General features: G+C 42.1%; 1 protein-coding gene across 1 annotated transcript in view; it reads left to right on the top strand.

Annotated features, from left to right (window-relative positions):
* Positions 1-319: 319 nt before the first annotated feature.
* pea15 (proliferation and apoptosis adaptor protein 15) overlaps positions 320-18,828 on the top strand; it is a 60,884-nt gene continuing 42,375 nt past the window's right edge. Inside the window, exon 1 of the mRNA XM_036957819.2 lies at positions 320-985. The gene's annotated coding sequence lies outside the window, so the exon portion shown is untranslated. The remainder of the gene's footprint in view (positions 986-18,828) is intronic.

Below are 18,828 nucleotides of genomic sequence, written 5' to 3'. Positions count from 1 at the left end.
CTGGGTTTAAAGTTACACTTATTTTAAATAAAATAATAACATTTGCTATCCCTTCTCTCCGTCTCTCTTTTCTCTCTATCTCTCTTCTAATTCTCCGACCCACTACCATCCAACCACAACATGTCAATTTAATATAGTAGGCTAACCTAATATAGTAGGCCCATCGTTGAATACACAACTGCATCAGAGTGGAGAGGAAATTATATAAAAATTGGGCTTGTTTTTACTGTGATAAGGAAACCTATTCCCTCAGTTTAGAGAATTCAATGTCATCTACCTCGCGCTCCTGGCTAGAGAGATGCCAATGATTGTGATGCTCGCGATTCCGATGCCACACTGGATGTTACATCGGAGGAAACAAGAGAAAAGGAGTTGGAGGACAATAACGTGTCGGGGGGTGTGGCAGTGATGGAGAGCAGCGGGATCAGGAGGGATGGAAAAGGAGGTGGGATTTGCAAACCGGATAGCGCGGTGACATCATCTTGGAAAAATGTGTGTGCGCGAGTGTCTGCGAAACAACGGTATCAGACAGCGCGTGTGACCGGGAACGACAACCGAGAGAGAGAGAGAGAGAGAGAGAGAGAGAGAGAGAGAGAGAGTAAAGAAAAGGCGTTTCCATCAACGAACCGGCAAAACTGTGTATCCAGACAACCGGACGGACGGATAGAACTTGCCTGGAACAAAAACAAACCACTTATCCACACTAGCCAATAGAATTTCGCCATAACAATTGCTTTTGTAATCGCTTTTATATGTTTATAAAATAAAATCCATCACTAGACGGCGTCCCAGAGCTGACAACATCCTAAACCAACTAGCCTACATTCTGGATAGAGGAGCTGACTGAAGAAGCCGATTTTGCAGCGAGATTGTGCGTCAATCGAATACAAATCACATTTTGATAACTGGTAGAGAAGTGAACACTATCTCACCCACAGAACAGGGCATCTCTCTTCGCGGACTCATAGCCTACACAAAGCCCGGGGTAAGCCAACACATGCTTTTAATATCCTGGCTTCACTCACTATTTGTATGGGAGGTTATAATGTTGGCGTGTCATTGTATGCGAGTGTGTTTTTTCAGTTTTTGCTTTTTGAATTTGTCATTATTCAATGATATAATAATGGTTGTATGCTACTACTTGATTTATCATTATTTTGGCACCATCATCAGAGAATTCCGTTACATGATGAACCATAAACCCTACTTCCATAACATGTATAGTTTTGTGTTTCAAAACACTTGATATGACTTTCGTTTGGTTGTTGGGTTGTCTTTTGTCTTGGATGATAACCCACTTCCCAACAAGTGAACGATGCCGGCAATGAATGATGGGACGTTGCTCAGGAAGGGAACCCGACTTGAATGAACTGCTTAACCCATGAATTTGCATTATAGGCGAATGCCTTATCCTTCAAGGACCATTTCATTTACTCGATGTATTGATTCATCGTTATGATGATATTGTGTAAACTGTCACTTCTGCTTTCTCAATGTTGCTGTGTAGCCTAATCCCATTCGTTTTTTTTACATTGACATCCCTAACCACTTTATCTGGAATGTTCTGTGGCGTTCAATATCGGAGAGTGGTTCAACAATAGCTTAATAATCGATGCTGTTAAACAACCTGTGACCTAGCTAATGTGTCGGTGTTTATGCCGTGCCTCATCATGACTGTGAATAATGGACATGAGGAAAATGTTGAGCACATATCATCCTTAATCCCGACCGCTGCGCCGAGCCCAGCATCACCATGCACGAATGTGTGCACGAGTGAGCAATTGGGGGAAAGCGAACGACCATATAGACTGCTTGTTGAAAACTACTGTTAGGCTATACTGTAATGAATCAGGTTGATGATTGAGACAACAATGGTGTTATTAGTGACAGTACTATAATTAAATCATAATAATAATGGTAATAATTAATATTGCCATTATTGTTGGTTAATTACTAATGCATTACTAATATATTGTCATCAAAATATTGTTTTTAGTCTATTTCCTTGTCCTTTTTGTCAGTGATTTGGTGTACAATAACCCTTGCACTACTAGGCTACAAGAGCTGGAGCTGTATCAAGCGTCTCAGAGGAGGATCGGATCTAAAATCAGTTTAGCCTTTTAAACAGTGTAAACTGTGTTAGGCACAGGGTGACAGCTGCCACTGCATGCATTTCCTGTCACTGCCTTTTCTCTCACAAGTTACATTCCAAATATACCAAGGACCACTTCCACAAGTCTCTTGATCTGTGTGCAGTGCGCACACAATGGTTGTGTAAACTTTTTTAAACAACCAAACCCATAAAAAAACATTGGTTGTATGTCAGTCGATGTATTAAACACGTTGTATATCTGTTGTACAAACGGAGTGTGTACTAGTCCAACAATAGTCAGAGGACTTGGCTAAAAACACCGATTCGGCACCAGACTATATTTACATTGTTTCAAGTCATTCTGTAGGAAGATACAACGACTACAACTGTCACACTAAGAAAGATACTCTGCTCTGTGCTATTTAAAAAAGGACCCGTTCGTTTTTGTGCTGGAGGTTTTGAAATAGTTTGTCTTCCCGAAAACCCCTTTGTGTTGACTCAGAGACTGGCGAAACACTCGACCGCATACATTCCCACAGACACAGACAGGACGTAGCCAAGGGGGAAGCACATTTCTGCTGTGCTGAACAGTTTTGTCCGCCGAGCAAAAAAAATACAAAATCGATATATCAAATGGGAGAGCCATTCCGGCCCGGCAGAGAGAGAAAGACAGAGAGAGAGAGAGAGAGAGAGAGAGAGAGAGAGAGAGAGGGGAGAGGATCATTAAACCAAAAAGCAAGCTGTCTCAATGTCCTCTACCGCCCACGTCCAAGACACACACTCCGCTGTTCTCTTGACTCCCTTATCAGAGCAGAACTTTCTTTACTGTGGCCGTTGAGCATTTTCCGACTGAGTCAATTGTGGAACCAGGAATGTCTCGCTCTGTACCTGAAGCAAAGGGAACTATCGCATGAAATGCTTTGTCATGTTACGATGTAAGACATGTCATTTAAGCAGTGTTTCTGTGTTGAGGTCTGCAGTCTCAGCACGTATTTTGGAAACGCCAGTAAGGGAGTCGGGATGTGCTTTTGAAAATCTCCGGAATATTTACACGTTCTTCTCACTCAGTTCCAGATGTAGAGGAAACTATGCCTTCAAGGGTGGGTGCTGTGTTCCATCATTGAGCTGTCGGTGGTGTGTTGTGTTGAAGTTGAACCCTGTAGGTAACTTTGGGAGTTTGGAATTGGAACGCCTTCCAAAAATCTTTCAAACCATGGTTCTGGAACATTATGTCACGAATGCACACACACACACACACACATGAATGCACACACACACACACACACACACAAATCCCCCCCCCCCCACCCCCTCTCTCTCTCGCTGTCTCTTTCACAAGGTCAACCATCCACTGTCTGGCAGCCCAGTGGTGTGGTTGAGAGGAGGGCTTAAGCCTCACCCAGCTCTAAGCTGGGTCGGCACAAAAAACCTGATTAACCCATCCCAACAGTTGCTATGCTGCAGCGCTTCCATGCAGTCAGCGCCCTGGTACAAAGTAGTGGACTATACAGTATAGGAAATAGGGTGCCATTTGGGACACAGCCCATATGTAGGCTACACTATTCCTGGATTGTTATGGATTATGGAATCTTCCTGGAATCGCTTGCGCGCTCACACACACACACACACACACACACACACATCCAGCAGCCCCCCCCCCCAATCCCCCCTCCTATATGTAATCCACTCTCTGCTTCCAGATGAAAAGTCTCAATAGCCGTGATTTGATTTGATATGACTTGATTCGATTGGACTGCTGTGTTTGGAGAAGGATGATTGAGTGCACAGATGGAGGTATTGTGTGTGTGTGTGTCTGTCTGTGTGTGTGTGTGTGTGTGTGTGTGTGTGTGTAGTGATATCGTTGTGTGCCACAGAAAGAGGCACCTCTAACTCTTCATCTTTGTTTTTCTCTTTCTCTTTCTGTCTCACTCTTTACTGTAGATGCTAGCATGTCCGTCTGCCTGTCTCTCTGTTTGTCTGCCTCTCTTTCTGTCTGCCTGTCTCCCTCTCTCTCTCTCTCGCTCACCATCTGTCTATCTCTATCATGTTTGTCTGTCTGTCCTCCCTATTAATTTCTCCTTCTACCCACTACATTTTTGGTAGATTCCTCATACAGATGTAAGATCTTCATTTGATCACTCTTTTGTTGCAGAGAATGTTCCTGCACAGCAGCAAACACAAACTTGTAGTGTATTCAAAGGTTAGAAAGGCTTTTAAAGTTTGTAATTTCCACTTTAAAATGTCAGACTTGATTTTCCATAATGAAAAACGTATCAACCCCTACAACATTTTCCATTAATTATAATCCACATAATAATTCACATTTCCTGTTGCTGCAGGATTATTGTCCTGCTGTAGAATACTGGCTCAAATTAAGATCCTACATCTGTACCTTCAGTCTGATCAGTCCAGCTGTGTGTGTGTTGGTTTTCTCTGCCTCTCCTCCTGGCCGTATCTGTGGTGGGTATGGTGGCCTGTGTGTGTCATTCAGTACCAGCAGTCAATTGTTCTGTATCTTACTACACACATCCAATCAATCAGAATAAACCAAATTACAAGACAGTCAAAATAAAACTACATTACTTATTGGGAAACGACAGTACACCGTGGCAAATTATTTGACCATGGTTACTAATCAAAACCTTAGAAAAACCTTGACAAGGTACAGTGAGCACGGCCTTGCCATTGAGAAGGGTAGACACAGGAAAAACCTGGCTCCCTATAGAGGAAAGGCTATGCAACCACTGCACAACAGCAGAACCCGAGACAGAGCTGCATTTCCTGACAAAATGTCAAAAATATGAAACAATTAGAGTGTCACTTCCCCAGATTTCAAACTCTTATTCAAGGTTATAAAGATCTCTCTGATGAGAATATATTTCCCATCCTGTTGGGGGAGGATGCAGAGAGCTGTGGCTTGGCATCGCGTGACATTGCTGCTTGACATAAAATGAGGGACCGTGTCTGAGAGACCGAACAACGTGCACATGTCCTTTATGCCATTGTTAAATTAATGGTTATTTTGACCCTTGATTATTGTTGTTATTGTTGTCCCATTAACAATATGGATTCTTATTTTAATTATGTTAATATTGTAAATCTCCAAAGTAAGCTTTGGCAATATGTACATTGTTACGTCATGCCAATGAAGCAAATTGAATTGAAATTTAAAGAGAGAGATGAAGTCTGCATCTCTAGGCAGTGAGTCTGGTCTGTGCCTGTTGCTCTGCCTCTTCATCTGCTGTTGAGATGATCAAGTGGGATAGACAGGGTAGAGAGAGGGAGTGAGACAGTGCGACACAGAGAGAGAGGGAGAGATAGAGAGAGCGAGTGTGAGAGAGAGCGAGAGAGAGCGTGAGTTTGCCCATGCCAACCACTATGTAACCAAGGAGCCAGTGTGTGTGCTGTCAGATGGAAAGAAAGAGAGGTGGATGGATGGATGGAAGTGGGTGAATGTTACCATATCTCCAAACCTGGGTGCTGTTAAGAGATTTGTATTCCCCAAAAGAGCACACACACACACACACACAAACAAAATCCCAAAGTATTTTGTTTTCAATCCTTTCTATCCCTTGTCTTTCTCTCCGTTATTTTTGCTCAGTAAGACATGAATCTAGCCATCCATCCAGCCATTTGGGTTTTGGCCAGGCAGGGACTCTCCATCAGTTAAGGTTTGCACAGACACACAAGCTTCATATTTCATCAGTTTAACCTTCTATAAAGCTAAGGTGAAAAAAGACTTCCATTACTTCGTGGCTGGTTGTGAAGCTCAGTGCCAGATAACAATGTTAACTTGATTCCCCCGGCTTTGACATACACTATAACACAATAAAAAGACAGGCAGAGACACGCTCGGTTGGTGCGTGTGTGCTCGCATGCGTTCGTGCATGCATGTGTGTCCATACGCACGTCCGTGTGTGTGTGTGTGTGTGTGTGTCAGTGTGTGCATGCATATGGGTTTGACCTTGTGCTGTGCTGTTGCTTATGTAATCCACATGAAGATACCTAATCAAACCAAATGTTATTGGTCGCACACACCTATTTTGCAGATGTTATTCCAGGTGTAGCGAAACGCTTGTGTTCCTAGCTCCAACCGTGCAGTAACATCTAACAATACACAACTAGGGCTGTGGCGGTCGCGAAATCTCATCGACCGTTGATTGACAAGCAAATAACTGTCAGCCTCATGGTAATTGACCGTTAATTAACATAAACACATTTAGCATCACCTGGCTTCCACACATAGCCTACAAGACACTGATGCTGACCTTTGGAACATCTACATTTAAAAAAAGATGAATAAAATCCATGTAATATAGCCCACACCACAATAAATCCATCATTTATTAAAGACAGGTCAAAAGATGCGTGATATGAATAAAAATAATAGCATTCTCTGAGTTGTCCTCATGTTAGGTCCTGATCTGTCTGTGCCAAATGGTTGTGGGCTACACTAGTTCATTTAGCAGACAAGATTTGCTTAGAATTGCGTGGCATTATTTTATAGTATGAAGAATACAATTGAACCAAGCTGAATGAAATAGAATACAATCTCCAAACGATTTGAGGGAGTGCGCACATGCGGCTATTCTGTGTTGAGAAGTTGACAAATAAATATTCCTAGAGCTATTAATGTAACTTTAGTTGTTCTACAAACGTTGCGCTGTATGTTTAGATTTGTAATACATTGTAAGGCTGCATGATGCGACTCTAATGATGATTTGAAAACATTGCTTAAAAGGCATGAGCTCTGCTTTGTTTTGTTTTTTTTGCACAGGCTGTACACACTACATCAGTCACTCATTCACAATTTGACAAGCACTTGATAATGCCTAGAATTTCACGGCGGCATCCCCTTTGTGTGGCCGTAATGCATCCCCCCAAAAATCCATGCCTTTTGCGGCCAGGGGCCGTTGTGCCCTTCTCCCTGAGTGCTGCGCGCTCCTTCATGTGATTGGGTCTTTCTCACAGGCTACAAGTGAAGACAGACACATCGGGACGCAGCTGCGTGCGCCCTTATCCAATTCCGAGGTACATATTGAAGATATTGTAAGAACTGTTCATCAGCCAACAAGATGAGAAGGCCAAACGAACAGCAAAAGCACTAGTCTATGTCAAGCTACTATCCCCCGTAGTACAAAGGTCGGCCTATTCTATTCTGTGCGAGAAATTAAATATTCCAAACATAGTCTGGGACAATTGTGGGATGCGATAGATCCCAAATTAATTTAACCACTAGCATCAAAACATTTTTTACGTAATGTGGCTGATGCAACAGATCAGAACATTTAGCTTAAAATGTTGATAAACTATCAAGCTATTTCTTCACATTATAAGCGCAGCAATGCACACATGGTATAGTAGGTTATAAGAGCAAATGTTCCATTAGTGGAAAACACAATTTTTAAAAGTGACCGCAAATGCAATTATGCATGTAATGCTTTTATTATAAAGGTGCATTTTTATGGTGAAAATGATCTTCCCCAAACTTGAAACTCAGGCGCTGCTTTTATATGCCAGTTAGGCTCTACACCCCTTGTAAAGCGGATTAATGTGCTTCATTTTAAGAAGTTTAGTTGCGATACGCTACATGAGGTGTGCGAATATGATTAGAACAAGTTGCCAAAAAAAGGCATTGTTTCTTATGCCGGGCATCGTTCACAAGTGGTAACATATAATTCACAAGTGACAGGCTAATATTGCCACCCATCAGACGATTCTTGATTTAATCTTGCCTTTACATATACTAACTAATATATGTGTGAAATTTTGTTTTGATTTTGAATGTACCTTTATCATGCACCTGTATGGAAACCTGTATGGAAACAGGGCAGTGGAAAACATACATGTTTGCACTCTATGCACTCTATGCACTTAAACAGCGAATGGAGGACGCTTTTCCCTGTGGTTTATTTTCATGCCAGCCAGGTAGCTGTTGTAAATTTAAGCAATGTGCCTAATATTAGGAAAGTTGAGAAATAAATATAGAGGCCATCACTCTGTTTTCTCGCCCAGTTGCATAGCCTATTGAAGTGTTGGGCAACATGAGCTCATTGGCTCTTGTGAAGTGTTTGATTAGATTTTCGAATACATTTGCATTGATGCCAGAGTGATTAAAGGGACAATAGATTGCTGAGTACCAGGCAGTTAGCAAGTTTGGTAGGCTACTAATGACCATCAGCAGCTCTGTAATTACCGTGACTAAACGGTCACGTGGAATTTAACTGCCTTCATGACTCGTGACCGCCGGTGTGGCAGTAATATGGTCACCGCAGCAGCCCTATACACAACAATACACACAAATCTAAAAAGTAATAGAATGGATTGAAGAAATATATATATATATATATATATATATATATATATATATATATATATATATATATATAACTATGTGATGGGATTTATACGCAATATGGAGAGTATATGGATATGTATGTAGTATGTAGTATGTATATATGTAGTATATCTGAAGAATAGGATATGTACAGCAATAGTTAAGTAGCATGGACTTGACTAGAGCACAGTATATACACATGAAGTGGGTAAAACAGTATGTAAACATTATATAAAGTGACCAGTGTTCCATGACTATGTACATAGGGCAGCAGCATGGTAGAGTAACCGGGTGGTAGCTGTCTTGTGACAGTGACTTAAGTTCAGGGCAGGGTACTGGGTGGGGGCCGTCTAGTGGTGACTATTTAACGGTCTGATGGTCTTGAGATAGAAGCTGTTTTTCAGTCTCTCGGTCCCAGCTTTGATGCACCTCTACTGACCTCACCTTCTGGATGGTAGCTGGGTGAACAGGCCATGGCTCGGCTGGGTGCGGTCCTTGAAGATCGTCTTGGCCTTCCTGTGACACCAGATGTTGTAGATGTCCTGGAGGGCAGACAGCGTGCCCCCGTTGATGTGTTGGGCAGACCACACCACCATCTGGAGAGCCCTGCAGTCATTGATGGTGCAGCTGCCGTGCCAGGCGGTGATACAGCCCGACAGGATGCTCTCAATGGTGCATCTGTAAAAGTTTGTGAGGGCCAAGCCAAATTTGTTCAGCCTCCTGAGGTTGAAGAGGCGCTGTTGCGCCTTCTTCACAACACTGTCTGTGTGGGTGGACCATTTCAGATTGTCAGTGATGTGTACGCCAAGGAACCTGCAGCTTTTCACCTTCTCCACTGTGGCCCCGTCGATGTGGATGGGGTCGTGCTCCTTCAGCTGTCTCCTGAAGTCCACGATCAGCTCTTTTGTGTTGTTGACGTTGAGGGAGAGGTTATTTTCCTGGCATCACTCCGCCAGGGCCCTCACCTCCTCCCTGTAGGCTGTCTCGTCGTTGTTGGTAATCAGGCCTACCACTGTTGTGTCGTCTCTTTCCTTATCCTATAGGTACTGCATTTTCTTTGCAGGAACATTTGCAGCACCAAATGAGTGATCAAATTAAGATCCTACATCGAGGCACTTTCTCAGACATGTTACATTGTGTTGACTGTGTGTTATGTCATGTGTTTGGACAAGTGTTTTTATTCCGTAAAGCCAGTTAATAATATTGGTTACTAAAACACATGTGCAGAAGGATTAGTGTATATACCACGAGCTCAGTCCCTGTCAGCTTATCAACAGCTGCCGTTTGTCTGTTACACTGGAAATACACACACGCACACACACTCGCACGCACACGCACACACACATACACACAGAGAGAGAGAGACATACACACACACACAGTTTACTTCCCATTGAATGTGGGCCAAAGTCCTGATTATAGTCACCCTGCTCAGCTCTGCTGTCTGAAAATAACCCAGCGACAGGATGGAAGGAAAATGGCCGACATTTTGTATTGGGGATTTATTTGGCTAATTAAATAAATCAGAGGGAGGAAAGGACAGCGGCTTTGACTTTGACATTGTATTATCTCCTGTTTGTTTTGACGAGAATAACAAAAGCCTCCTACTTTAAGTACCGTAGAGATGAAAACAGTGGAAAAAAGAGAGGGAAAGATACTGCAGGAAAAAAGGGGGAGAAAAGGGGAAGCTGAAGAGTGATGGTGAGGGTTCAAGCACTTTGCGAGATGCCCAAACGGTTCCTGAACGAGGGCTGGGCCAGATGAGTGTGTGTGGGGAGGGGGAAGGCACCTGTTTGTGTCTTTATTTCAGGCTGTTTTCCCATGATTCTGAGTCAGCCGTAACGTGTTGCGAAACAAGGGATAACGGGCTATTTGCTGCAAGACCTGACCCCAGTTCAGCAGACGTCAAGGTTTCAGGTGTCAGCTGGTGGTTATGTAATGACATCCTGTATGTTCTATACCCAACAAATCCAGGGTCGCTTTTGATTCTCGGCTCCTAATGGGTAACCTGATCCTATAGGTCTGTATGGTTAGGGGCAAGCGGGTGTGGTTCCTTGACAATCATTTATTCTTAAAACGAGAGGCCGCCTGGATCTTCAATTGAAAGGCTCTTGCTCCCTTCGGTCTCAACGTAGAGTTTTGATCTGAAGCCATTCTTGTGATTGTTGTGTTTTTGCTACCCATTGCAAATAATATTTTGTAGGCCTATATAGCCATATTGTATCTATGATCGTATGTTATCCATTCATGCTTTTTTGTATCTTCTATTTATGTCTGTAAATCAACCAATGAAGTCAAAGCCAGGATTGCAGACACCTGTGTGTGTGTGTGTGTGTGTGTGTGTGTGTGTGTGTGTGTGTGTGTGTGTGTGTGTGTGTGTGTGTGTGTGTGTGTGTGTGTGTGTGTGTGTGTGTGTGTGTGTGTGTGTGTGTGTGTGTGTGTGTGTCCTTTCAAACTATATAAACTAGTGACTAGTGTTTGTCGTTATACCTTAATGAAGACAGTTTGGCAATAAAATGATTGTCGGCCACTACAGCCAGGCGTGTTACACTGCTTTACTTTTCTTTCAGAGGGGAAGGAGGGAAGAAAGGAGGGATAGGGGAAGGAGGGAGGGAAAGGAGTGCATCTTTTCAGAAGAGGCGGGGAAGGAGGGGAAAGGAGGAGCGTGTCTGAGTCATCTACAGTTACAGACATCCTCGGAAAAGAGAGGGAGAGACCAAACGAGAGGAGAGCAGGAGGCTTGGGCGGTATACACCATATACCATATATCGGGGGTATTTGGAAAATACCGTCAATACCGTTGAAACTATTTCTTTGAGGTTTTTCAATAAAATAAAATATTTGTCGCTACTTTTTAAGTTATTACCTGCAGTCAACTTGTGCAATACGTTAGGAATACATTATGAAGCTTACCGCAGTTCCCCAGAACAGTTGAGCCAGTCACATGTTTGTTTGTAAGTAGCACAATGGGAGAAAGCGGGAGCTGGTGAGTCCACAGCATTCGATATCTATCGGCAAGTCTCTGTTGTGCGGCGCACATAAGGTGATGAAGTTACACTTGTACGCAATTCACTACTAAATGTTTGCCATCAGATATCTTATAATTGCTTTCTGCCTGAAGTCACAGAGTTCTGGATGAGTTATCTGTACAGCTGCCATTTTTTCCCTCTGCTTCCTACTAGCATTTTTCTTCTTCTTCTCACATCGGCTCCGTGTACACATGTACACACCTTCGGAAAAGCATGCATCACATCTTTGTTCATTTGCATAATTTCTCTCGTTCACTTTCGCTTGGCAATGTCCACGCTCACCAACAATGACATTCGTTAGCTACTAGCTATGCTTGTATAACTTTATGGGCTGGATTTTCCTGTCTTTGCAATTAGTTTGTTTATTTTCGCTGGTTAGAATTTAGGTAACGGTGATTTTGCTATTAGTTTGTGCTAAATTTGTTTGTGTTCTGGTAATAGAGGCCCAATGGCCTTTTCTTGAGGTTGTAGCGCCCCCTTGTGTGCTATGCCGGTAATACTGTAAATCCTGGGAAATGGAAAAGTACAGTATGACGATATGACAATCTGGATACTGCCCAAGCCTAGAGAGGAGGAAGTTATCATTCAAGTCATGGCAGTCACTCTTACCCATTGGCTTAAAGGGGATAGTGTCACTCAGATCTGATGATGTCAATGTGGGGAAAGATAGGTGACCTCACCTTATCTTCCCTTCTTTGTGGTATATATTTATACTATAATAGCTGTATTTGAGCCACTGACCACCCCTCCCATGCCCTTCTAGTTCATCTACATCTATATTGTAATAGCTCAAACCCACACTTAGCGTTTCAGTCTGTGTGTATATAAGCAGTATGTTGCAGAGATAAACAATCAATTAGAGAATGACTTCACTCCCAAGCAGCATCACTGTGTGATTATACACTTTACAGCATGATTCACATGAGTGTGTGTTTGTGTGTGTGTGTGTACTTGCCTGTGCACACTTTGCTATTTTCCATTAGCGGAACCAGCAGCAGTGAAGAGGAGGAGGAAGAAGTAATATGATTCAGAGAAAATTAAACTCAGTCAATCATCCAATCCTCATCTTCCTGTGTGTGCGTGTGAACTGGATTCCTGGAGCAAGATTGGAGGACATTACCAGAGGCAATTTTAAGGGGCACTTGGTCTAGCGAAGATACAGCGCCCTATGGGGTGTGAATGTAACAGTAATGGTCATGTTGTACACTCTCACGCTAAACCAACCAATGGAGAGAAGTAAAGGGATACTTCAGGATTTTGGCAATGAATCCCTTTATCTACTTCCCCAGAGTCAGATGAACTTGTGGATAAAATGTTTGTCTCTGCATGCAGTTTGAAGGAAGCTGCTAACTAGCATTAGCGCAACTGCTAAGTAGCGTTAGCACAGTGACTCAAAGTCTATGGTAACTGCAAGCATTGGCTTGCAAAACTAACAATAACTTCCATCATACTGGATGCAGATCCGTAAAAATGGCATCCGTGAGTTCATCCGACTCCGGGGTAGTAGATAAAGGGCTTCAATAACAAAATCCTAAAGTATCCCTTTAATATGTTTTGGCATGGGATACATCTTTTGGACAAACGTGTAGCATGTTACAAACGGTACCTCATATGATGCAAGAGCTAGCACAACCATTCGACCTGGACAGGGTCAACACACATACACAGCATTTTTCCAGTCTAAGTGTTCTTCATTTTCTTCATTAAGCATTCGTGCTTAACCGTGTGAGTGGATTTGTGCACCTGTTTGCATATTGCAGTGTGTGTATTTGAATGTGTAGGAGGCTGCAATATTGGTTGTGTGTTAGGCTGTTGACAGCAGTGTGAATGTTATGTTGTTGATTTTCACCCTGTGTGAGGTTGTCAGCCAAGCTATAGCACTCTTTCTTTCTTCCTTTCTCTCTCTCTCTCTCTCTCTCTCTCTCTCTCTCTCTCTCTCCTTCTCTCAATTCAATCTAAGGGCTTTATTGGCATGGGAAACATTATTAACATTGCCAAAGCAAGTGAGGTAGATGATAAACAAAAGTGAAATAAACAATACGAACATTGTTTGTAATGTTTACAAATACAGTAAACATTACAATAAAGAACATGAGCTGGCGCACACCCAGAACAATCATTTTGTGTGGAGGAGCTGACTAACGGCGAATAAACTATAAACGACATCAAATAAAGAGAGTCACACACTCCATATATCAACTCCCAGTCATTTATTGGGTAAATCACCAACGTTTCGGCATCACCGTGCCTTCCTCGGGGTAACGTCATGAATACTCAAAAGAGGTTATGTAGACACACAGTGCAATTAGTGCAACCAATGACAGTAGTGAGGGGTGTGTCATAATGATGAAGTTAATTACAATGAATTGAGTGAAACTGTTAAAAAAATTATAGTTTATGGCATATTAAATATATTAGGCTATTGTTATCATGTGGAAACGTAATTTAATGTTGTACATAATATTAGCATCAACATACATTATTGTTTAATTCAATTTCACATATTTAACTGTTTCCTATTTCATTTCATATTTGTTACATGTAATCTTTTGGTTCAGCCCTAATGCATAATACGCTTCGTCAATAGGGTGAACATATTAGGTGTACGCCGAAAAGCTGTAGAAAGGTTATATACATTCATAAGACTTTAAAAAAAGTTCATAAAAGAGAGAATTGTACATAAGAAGGGCCTGAGATCAAAGTTAATATTCAGACCACTCGGGGTCAATGTTTTTAGATCGGATCTCCAGTAAAGCCTCCCTAGGGTCAATGTTTTTAGATCGGATCTCCAGTAAAGTCTCCCTGGGGTCAATGTTTTTAGATCGGATCTCCAGTAAAGCCTCCCTGGGGTCAATGTTTTTAGATCGGATCTCCAGTAAAGCCTCCCTGGGGTCAATGTTTTTAGATCGGATCTCCAGTAAGCCTCCCTGGGGTCAGTGTTTTTAGATCGGATCTCCAGTAAAGCCTCCCTGGGGTCAATGTTTTTAGATCGGATCTCCAGTAAAGCCTCCCTGGGGTCAATGTTTTTAGATCGGATCTCCAGTAAAGTCTCCCTGGGGTCAATGTTTTTAGATCGCATCTCCAGTAAGCCTCCTTTTGTAGTATTAGGATCTCGATGTTACCTCCTCTCCTTGGTAGAGCAACATGTTCAATGCCTGTGTATTTGAGGGAGGAGATGGGATGGTTAGCTTCAACAAAGTGAGCTGATACTGGAGAGTCAATGTTCTTACACCTGATTGAGCTACGGTGTTCAGCTATGCGTTGTTTTAATTGTCTTTTCGTTTATCCTACGTAGGCTTTTCCACATGAACAGGTGGTGAGATGCATTACTCCCTTGGTCTTGCATGAGATGACACCCCTAACAGGGATTTTTCCCGACCTGCACGTGGGTGTCTGAAGAAGGATGTTTTTATAGTGCTACTGCACTTTGCGCATGAGCCACATTTGTAGTTCCCATTTGGAAAGGGAAATGAGGGATACCTAGTCAATTGCACATCTGAATGCATTCAACTGAGACGTCTCTTCCAGATTTAACCCAATGGGTGTCAAGAGTGTCTGAGTGCAGAAGACGGTTGCGTTGTTTTTCTTTGGTTGAGTTTTAAGTAATTCCTCTCTTGATTTTTTTAGATATTTACATCATTGCAGCATCGAGAGTTTTGTAGCCTCTCATTTTTTTGAGCATTGCTGTCAAAATCTGTCTGGAGGACACAGATTCGTTTAACCTTGCATAACTGGCTGGATGGTAGTTCATTCTCGAGGGGAAGGGGATGCATACTATCCACACATAGCAAGGTATTTGCGATCTGTGGGCTTTGTGTATAAGTCTGTGTGTAATGCATCACTCTATTCGATCATCCATAAGTCCAGGCAGTTTATTTTTCTCTCATCAGTCTGCATGGTGAGTTTGAGTTATTCAGAGCTCTCGTTTAGTAGAGTTTGGAATTAATTTAGTTCCTGCTGACTTCCTTCCCAGAGCACAAAGACATCATCTATGTATCTCTTCCATAGGAGGATTTTAGAAAGTAGGGTGTGTGTCTCTGTTTTGTAAAGGAGTGCTTCCTAAAATTGTCCCACATACAGGTTTGCATAGTTGGGGGAAAGTAAACATTGCACCCACAAAAGTTCCAAAAGAATAAAGACATTGCAAATGTCATATTATGTGCAAATAGTTCAAGTACAAAAGGGAAAATAAATAAACGTAAATATGGGTTGTATTTTCAATTATGTTTGTTCTTCACTGGTTTCCCTTTTCTTGTGGCAACAGGTCACAAATCTTGCTGCTGATATGGGATTGTTTTCGAATTCTTTGTGGGTCTGTGTAATCTGAGGGAAATATGTGTCTCTAATATGGTCATACATTTGGCAGGAGGTTAGGAAGTACAGCTCAGTTTCCACCTCATTTTGTGGGCAGTGTGCACATAGCCTGTCTGCCTATGGCGGCCTTTCTCAATAGCAAAGCTATGCTCACTGAGTCTGTACATAGTCAAAGCTTTCCTTAAGTTTGGGTCAGTCACAGTGGTAAGGTATTCTGCCACTGTGTACTCTCTGTTTAGGGCCAAATAGCATTCTAGTGTGCTCTGTTTTTTTGTTAATACTTTCCAATGTGTCAAGTAATTATCTTTTTGTTTTCTCATAATTTGGTTGGGTCTAATTGTGTTGCTGTCCTGGGGCTGGGTGGGGTGTGTTTGTGTTTGTGAACAGAGCCCCAGGACCAGCTGTAGTTCATTCAATCTAACTGGAGAATCCAGTGGGTTCTGGTAGTCTTTAATAGTTGATTCTAAGATTTGTATTTGATCATGTATGTTTTTTCTGTTTGTTCCACACATCTCCGTTTTGGATTTAGAAAACTCTTTGTGCTGTTGATTGTTCAGTGGTTTCCAATTTTCCCAGAAGGGGTTAGGGTCAATGGATTCTTCAATTATATCCAGCTGATTTCTGATGAGCTGTCCCTTCTTTTTCTGTCGTGTGTTTATGTTTTGTTTTAGTTGTTTTAGATTGATGGGGGGGGGGGGGGGGAAACAATTTAATCCATTTTAGGATACGGCTGTAACGGTGAACAAGATGTGGAAAAACTGAACGAGTCTGAATACTTTCCGAATGCACTGTTTGTTTCCAATGCCAACAAAGTCCCTTTGAATTTAACTGAGAGGGTGTGGAGGGAGAAGGAGAGGGAGGAGAGGGAGGAGAGGGAGGAGAGGGAGGAGAGGGAAACAGAAGAGGTGTTGGAAGAGCGGGAAGGTGATGAAAGGAATGAAAGAATGAACCTCCTTTAACACTTGTCGGAGGTTTGACGTCATCCAAGTCTTACCTAAGACTAGTGTGTGTGTGTGTGTGTGTGTGTGTGTGTGTGTCCTGTCTAAGACTAGGCTGTGTACCCAGCCCTCAGTAAAGCGAGGAAGAATTGGATTTAAGTCTCCTATAAATTCAGACAAAGCTGAATCATTGTGTTCACATCCATTCACTCATACACTCAAGTTACGCAATCCTGAAACACACACCACACACACAATTACACATGCACACCTGCACATGCTGATGAATACTAAGAAATACTCCTGTTGATGCTGGATGATCATTGACCTCCACTCTGTTGACTTGATGACCTTTTAACCTTAACTCAATGTGGCTCCAGGAAATGAGTGTCTCTTGACATTTGAGAGCTGATTAAAAACATGTATAGCATGTGACAAGTGCTCACTACTCTCTTTCATTAGGCCACACGCAAAATACCCAATATTCTCTGCTTCTCTGTTCTCCATTGTATCTTGCTCTCTCTCTCTCTCTCTCTCTCTCTCTCTCTCTCTCTCTTTCTCTCTCTCTCTCTCTGTTCAAAAGCTTGGGGTCACTTAGAAATGTCCTTGTTTTTGAAAGAAAAGCACATTTTTTGTCCATTAAAATAACACAGAATTGATCAGAAAAACAGTGTAGACATTGTTAATGTTGTAAATGACTTTTGTAGCTGGAAACGGCTGATTTTTTTATGTAATATCTACATAGCCGTACAGAGGCCAATTATCAGCAACCATCACTCCTGTGTTCCAATGGCACGCTGTTTTAGCTAATCCAAGTGTATCATTTTAAAAGGCTAATTGATCATTAGAAAACCCTTTTGCAATTATGTTAGCACAGATGATAACTGTTGTCCTGATTAAAGAAGCAATAAAACTGTCCTTCTTTAGATTAGTTGAGTATCTGGAGCATCAGCATCCGTGGGTTTGATTACAGGCTCAAAATGTCCAGAAATGGTATGAAACTCATCAGTCTATTCTTGTTCTGAGAAATTAAGGCTATTCCATGCGAGAAATTGCCAAGAAATGTAAGATCACGTACAACGCTGTGTACTACTCCCTTCACAGAACAGTGCAAACTGTCTCTTACCAGAATAGAAAGAGGAGTGGGAGGCCCCGGTGCACAACTGAGCAAGAGGACAAGTGCATTAGAGTGTCTAGTTTGAGAACAGATGCCTCACAAGTCCTCAACTGGCAGCTTCATTAAATAATACCAGCAAAACACCTGTCTCGACGTCAACAGTGAAGAGGCGACTCCGGGATGCTGTCCTTCTAGGCAGAGTTGCAAAGAAAAAGCCATATCAGACTGGCCAATAAAAATGAAAGATTAAGAAGCTGCCAGTTGAGGACTTGTGAGGAGTCTGTTTCTTAAACGAGACACTCTAATGTACTTGTCCTCTTGCTCAGTTGTGCACCGGAGCCTCCCACTCCTCTTTCTATTCTGGTTAGGGCCAGTTTGCGCTTTTCTGTAACGGGAGTAGTACACAGCATTGTACGAGATCTTCAGTTTCTTGGCAATTTCTCGCATGGAATAGCCTTCATTTCTCAGAACAAGAATAGACTGACGAGTTTCAGAAGAAAGTTATTTGTTTCTGGCCATTTTGAGCCTGTAATCGAACCCACAAATGCTGATGCTCCAGATACTCAACTAATCTAAAGAAGGACAGTTTTATTGCAACAGTTTTCAGCTGTGCTAACATAATTACAAAAGGGTTTTATAATGACCAATTAGCCTTTTTAAATGATAAACTTGGAGTAGCTAACACAATGTGCCATTGGAACACAGGAGTGATGTAAATGGGCCTCTGTACGCCTATGTAGATATTCCATTAAAAAAATCAGCCGTTTCCAGCTACAATAGTCATTTACAACATTAACAATGTCTACACTGTATTTCTGATCAATTTGATGTTATTTTAATGGACCAAAAAAATGCTTTTCTTTCAAAAACAAGGACATTTCTAAGTGACCCCAAACTTTTGAACGGTAGTGTATATCTCTCTTACCCTCCGGCATCTCTCCTCTTGTCTCCTTGATTCCTGTGTGTTCATCTCCCACTCCCACACCCCATTAGGCAGCATC

The sequence above is a fragment of the Oncorhynchus mykiss genome, chromosome 21, assembly GCF_057628025.1.
Source record: "Oncorhynchus mykiss isolate SJ-2025 chromosome 21, ASM5762802v1, whole genome shotgun sequence".
NCBI classification, from domain to species: Eukaryota; Metazoa; Chordata; class Actinopteri; order Salmoniformes; family Salmonidae; genus Oncorhynchus; species Oncorhynchus mykiss.
The sequence above is the reverse complement of the archived record's forward strand: the minus strand, read 5'-3'. Positions and strand labels throughout refer to the sequence as shown.